Source organism: Myotis lucifugus, unplaced genomic scaffold (assembly GCF_000147115.1).
Source record: "Myotis lucifugus unplaced genomic scaffold, Myoluc2.0 scaffold_160, whole genome shotgun sequence".
Classification (NCBI taxonomy): Eukaryota; Metazoa; Chordata; class Mammalia; order Chiroptera; family Vespertilionidae; genus Myotis; species Myotis lucifugus.
Window position 1 is genome coordinate 3,001,726 of NW_005871208.1, and position 5,968 is coordinate 3,007,693.

Sequence of the window (5,968 nt, forward strand, 5' to 3'; positions counted from 1 at the left end):
TGTGTTCCTTTCCCTTTAAACTGAACAACTGGAAAGTCCCATGCAATCCATGCCTGCTTCTCTGGGGACCCCATGGTCAGCCTCTCCTGTAAAGGGTCAGCCGTAACCCTCAGTTTCCTCTTCTCCCAGGCAGCCCTTCTTTGGCCTGGATTTCACATGGGCCCTTCCCATGTTACCTCCCAAAATAACCTCCTCTGTACGCCCCCCCCCCCCAGCCATATCACTTCACACATGCCAGGCCCAGCTCGGTTTTCTCAGGGCAGTGCTGGGGTTATAGGGGCCCAGTGAGCCAGCCAGACCTCCATTTGCCGTAACTAGCTCTGTTTTGCAGTCATTTGGACTCCAGGACCCCCTAAACCCAGCCTGCATTTGCAGGGTTCCCTTGCTCTCTCTTTGATGTAGCAGGACTGGCCTGGGAAAATGCTGATTGGAGTCTTTAGCCCCTCTTCTGGTCAATTGCTACCCACTCCCTAGAAGTGACAGCAGAGGGAGGGGGTGTGAGGCAAGAAGCCAAGAGAAAGATGGAATGGGAGATACAGGTGCTCGCTCTGACTTCCTTTGCACTCACGCACCTCCTAAGCACACATGCAGAGAGCAGGGTCCAAAGTATCCTATATAATAAAAGTGTAATATGAAAATCAACCAAACGGTGGAACGTCCTGTCTGTGGGGGGGCAGGGCAGGCGGTGCCAGCGGGCAGAAGGGAAGGGAATGCGGGGGGGGGGGGGGTGGGGGGTGGGGTGACCCCACGGTGGCCAAAGAGGCCATAAGGGGGGGCGGGGGTTTTGGGGTTTGCCGGTGCTGTCCCCAGATCACCCACTGGTAGCCTCCCACAGAGGGAGGCCAGACTGCAGCTTAGGCCAGTTCCCCACAGGGAGGGGGCCTAAGCCATCAGTCAGACATCCCCTGAGTACTCCTGGACTGCAAGAGGGCACAGGCCGGGCTGAGGGCCCTCCCCAGCCCCCGCTGCTGAGTGCACGAATTTTCATGCACCAGGCCTCTAGTCCTTTAATAAATAACTTGTCTATTCCTTACCCCTTCCATCAGGACCCTGGAACTTGAATTCCCACACCCTTATCTCTGGGGCCTCGATTTCCTCATTTGTGTAATGGGCAGAAGAGTCCCTACCTGTTAGGGTTGAGTATCCTATGAGGTAAGGTATCTGGCACATGGAGCCCTCAATAAATTAATAGCTGCTGTTTTTCTTGTCTCGTTATCTCCTAGAAGGGCAGCGGAGTTAGGAGAGAGACCTTGCCAGGCTCTCATAAGACCTTCCACTCCCGCCTCAGTCATCCAGTTTGCCTAGGCCTCTTTCAGAGTCCCTTCTTCCTCTCACATTCGGCCTGGCCATGGAAATTCCTCCCAAAGTCTCATAACATTCTTCATGTTGCTTTCTCAAGCTCTCTTCTCCAAAAGCTGTAGGTCAAGAGAGGGGCCCAGAGAGCTCAGGCTTTGGAGAGATGGCTGATGGAGGACTGCGTGGAAAGAGGGGTCCCCGGAGCAGCTGGTGCTGGGGTGGAAGCGGAGGAGGAGAGAGCAGGGAGAGGGAGGAGAGACAGCTCTTGGTACTGGCTTCTGGAGGAGGCTGGGGGTGGGTGGTAAAGCGTTTATGGGTAGCGGGGAGATGGCATGTGACTGGCTTGCAACCTTTGGTGCTGGGGTCTCCACGTGAGCTGCCATGGGTCTGTCTGTGAAGGTGTGAGTATGTTGTTTTGACTTTTTTATGCTAAGAGCTGAGTGAGTGTCTGTTGGGCTTGTGGGTGGAAAAGGTGTGGGTTGCTCACCCACAGGGCCGGGGAGTTGCAGAGCACACCATGCCTGCTCCTGGAGCCCTTCCTGGAATGAGTAAGAGTTGGAGCCCGCCTTTCCCAGCCCCCTCCCCCAGCTTGCACGGGCCTGTGCAAGGTGTCCTTGCATGTGCAAGTGTTAACGTCCCCGCTGCAGCCACAGCCCCTGCCGGGGGAGCAGTAGCTGTTCTGTAGGGTACACTTCTGGATCCATGAAATATTCAAGGCTACAGGGATGTGACTCAGTGGTGCAGTCACGTAACAGCTCCCACCTGCCCCGACCCTCGGAGCTGGACCCTGGGTTCATAGGCTGCTCCTGTTGCTCTCAGCACTTTCTGCTTTTATTTATCTATCCTCCCCACCCCCACAGCCTTCTCATGCATTATCACTAATCCTCACAACCCACCAGGAAGGAGGGCAGGTAGTATGATCTTTATTTTGCTTTTCAGGGGCAGAGTCCTGGAGAAAGGTCATACTGGATGGGCTGCCTGGATTGGGATTTGGGAGGTCAGAGTTCAATTTCTCCAATTGTCCTGGCCACTCTGGGGTGGTCACTCCCTCCCATCCCCAACACACACACACACACTGGTCTCAGTTTCCTCTCTTGTAAAAACTGGGAGCCAGAGGACTGCACGGGTTTCTTCCTGTTCTAATAATTTGCATTCTGAGTGGGGAGCTCCAGTCTCATAGGTAGGAAGTCTCAGAACCAGGATGAGACCCCAGGAGTCTGGGCCCTCATCTCCACCTTTGCATCTCTGCCGGCCTGGCTCAGGGGCAGGGGTGCGTTCCTGCGTGTTGAATACAAGATGCACACACTTTCCACCTGCACAGCTCCGAGGAGGGGAGGCTACCGACGGGTTTCATCCACCCAAAGGAGCAGGAGCCCGTCCAAGAGGTCCCCCTGGGGACCATATGCTCATGCCAATTTGCTGCTGTTTCTCCAGCATTTCTGGAAACTCTTGGAATCATCTCAGAGCCGGTGGCATATGCTGTGAGTCCTCATGGGGAGCACATGTCTGTCCTTTGGGTGGCTTTGCTCTTCTGGAAACGAGTGAGAGTCTTTCGGGGCCATGTCGTGAAGGCAGGAGGCCAGGTGGGAGCGGAACCTGATCTGAAGCAGGGGTGTGGGCACCCTGCAGGGATGCTCCGTGTCCCCGGGGACCCCAAGGCCCACCCAGAAGGCCTCTGTGCCAAAGTGTCCAGAGCTTCTTGTGGGCCCCAGCAGCACCATTAGCCTAGATGTGTGGCCTCTCAGGGGCTGGCTTGGAAGGCCCAGCCTCCTCTGACTGTCCTAGTAAGTCCTGGTTTGCCTGATAAGAAGCCCATCGTGGAATCCTGTCAGGCTTGGGTGTGCACCCCCCTGCAGCTGGCACTCTCGGGAATGGGTCCAGCGCTGGTGATTCAAACAGAGGAGATGCTCATTTCCAAAGTGCTTTGCCTCTTTTTTGAACCACAAGAAAGAGACTTAAAAATCAGCCAATCCAACCAGCTTGAGAGGGGAAACTGAGGCCAAGAGGGAGAAAGCAGCTCTCCCAAGGACTAGAACCTATGTTAACACTTTCCCACCAGATTTGGTGGCTATGGCCGGGCAGTGGCTGAACTGAAGCAGGGGCATGGACCAGAGGACCTCTTGAGATGCATTTTTAACCCTATGACCATCACCAGTCTAGCAGACCACTCCCCAGCTGGCCTCTAGCTAGTCCCTTCCACCCCGAGCTTCCTAAGAGGTTGAATTTATTCTTCCAACCAGTCCAGTGCTTATTGGGTAGTCACATGCGCCAGGCGTTATGTTAAGCACCGGGGATCAGTGGAGCACAAAACAGGTACAGTCTCTGTCCACTAGCATCTGACAGACTAGTAGGGGTCAGTGTGGAACAGGATGACTAAGTAATTATAATTGATGACTAAGCCATTATAAATTATTTAAAAAGTGGAAGTATAAGAATGAGGCACATGGAAGAAGGGGGAAGGTCAGCATGACCTCTGACTGCTCGGATGCATACTCCCTCGCCCGCCAGCTCCTTCCAGCACGGTGCCGTAGGCTCTGGAACACTCTGCTTGGGTTCAAATCCCAGCTCTGCCACTTAGTAGCTCTGTGATCTTGGGCAAGTCACTTAACCCCTCTGAGCCGCAGTTTCCTCACTTGTCAATAACAGGCCTGTCTGTTACTGCAGTGAGGGGTGGAAGGAGGGAATGTCCATAAAGAACCTAGCTCAGTGCCTGGCACTCATTAAACACTTGAGAAATAGACACGAATAGGGAGGAATTCATCTTAGCAAATGTTTCTTTTGACTTTGGAACAATCAGGGATGAAGAAATGGGGATTTCAAAGCTTCCAGAGTTGGGGGCAGACACTCCTGCCTCTTTCCAGCCAGATTCAGCTCCTCCCACCCTTGTTTGAGCAGCTGTTCTTGCTGTCCAGCTGTGTCCTCAGCAGCATGGATGATCACCCTGCCCTGCTAATTAACACCCGCCCTGTTAATGATTAAATCTAATGACTTTGACTTGGGGGTGGGATGGAAAATTCCCCAGCCACAGGACAGGACGAGGGTAGGCCATGGGGAGTTGGAGGGCAGGGCCCCCTGGGCGCAGGACGTGCTGTTGATGGTAGGAAGCTGGGGGAGCTGATGCCAGGTTTTCTCCCGACGCTGCTCAGCAGGGGAGTGTGGGTGGAGAGGGGTCATTTGAAAGTTACAGCCCATCTCCTCCCCCACTCCTCCTAGGCTTGGCAGAGGCCACTGGGCCCCAGCCCAAGCCGTGGCATTCCTCCTGCCAGGGATCCGCCATTGATTGCTGCTGGGGCTGGAAGGACCGGGGTGAGATGCTGTATTAGTTTCCTGGGGCTGCTATAACAAAGTATCACGAACCGGGTGGCTTAAAACAACAGGATTTATTCTCTCGCAGTTCTGGAGGCTAGGAGCCTGCAATCAAGGTGTCAGCAGGGCCGTGCTCCCTCTGAAGGCTCCAGGGAAGAAATCTTCCTTGCCTCTCTCAGCCCCTGGGGGCCCCAGGTGTTCTTTGGTGTGTGGCAGCAAAACTCCAATCTCTGCCTCTGTCTCCACGTGGCCTTCTTCCCTCTGTGTGTCCTCTCCTCTTCTTGTGAAGACATCAGTCATGGGATTTAGGGCCCACCCTAAGTCCAGGATAATTTCAGCTCAAGATCCTTAGTTAATGACATTGTCAAAGACCCTCTTTCCAAATAAGGCCATGTTTTGAGCTCCTGGGTGGACATGCATTTCTTGGAGAGACTACTGAACCCACCACAGGTGGTGAGAGTGCCCGAGGGGCCGTGAGGACTGTTGGAAGCTGGGGCTAGCACTGGAGGCCAGAGGCCTGTGTCTCCCCCGCCCCCAAAGTGGAGGAAGTGCTCAGGACCCCTGGGAGGGGTTGGAGCGGGTCTCAAGAGGCCTATAAAACAGCGGTTCTCAACCTGTGGGTCGCGACCCCTTCACAGGGGTCACTTAAGACCATCGGAAAACACATATATAATTACATATTGTTTTTGTGATTAATCACTATGCTTTAATTATGTTCAATTTGTAACAATGAAAATACATCCTGCATATCAGATATTTACATGACGATTCATAACAGTAGCAAAATTACAGTTATGAAGTAGTAACGAAAATAATTTTATGGTTGGGGGTCACCACAACATGAGGAACTGTATTAAAGGGTCGCGGCATTAGGAAGGTTGAGAACCACTGCTATAAAAGGAGGCTACTGATGATAAAGAGATGAAGTAACAGGAGTTTGGTGTTCTTGATTGGGGAAAAGAAGGCCGAGGGAACTTGGAAGGGAAAATCCACGTCCCTGTAATTTAGACTGGTTGGAGTGGAAAATATAACCTGCATTATATTACACACTAGTGGCCTGGTGCATGAAATTCATGCACTGGGGGGGGGGTGGTCCCCCAGCCTGGCCTTTGCCCTGTCACAGTGCGGGAGCCCCGCAATTGATCACCCCAAAGAGGTAGGCCCCGCCCACCCATCTGTGGCTCCTCGATGTATTGTCCCAAAGAGGTAGGTCAGAGCTGTGGACCCCCAGGCCTCCGTGCCACACAAGGACCTGCCGGACCTGCCTCCTCCGCACCGCATGGAGCCGCGGGACCCCCAGGCCTGCCTATGCATGGAGTTGGGAGGAGGCAGGACTCCCAGGCAGGCTTCGTGCCACGCACGCAGT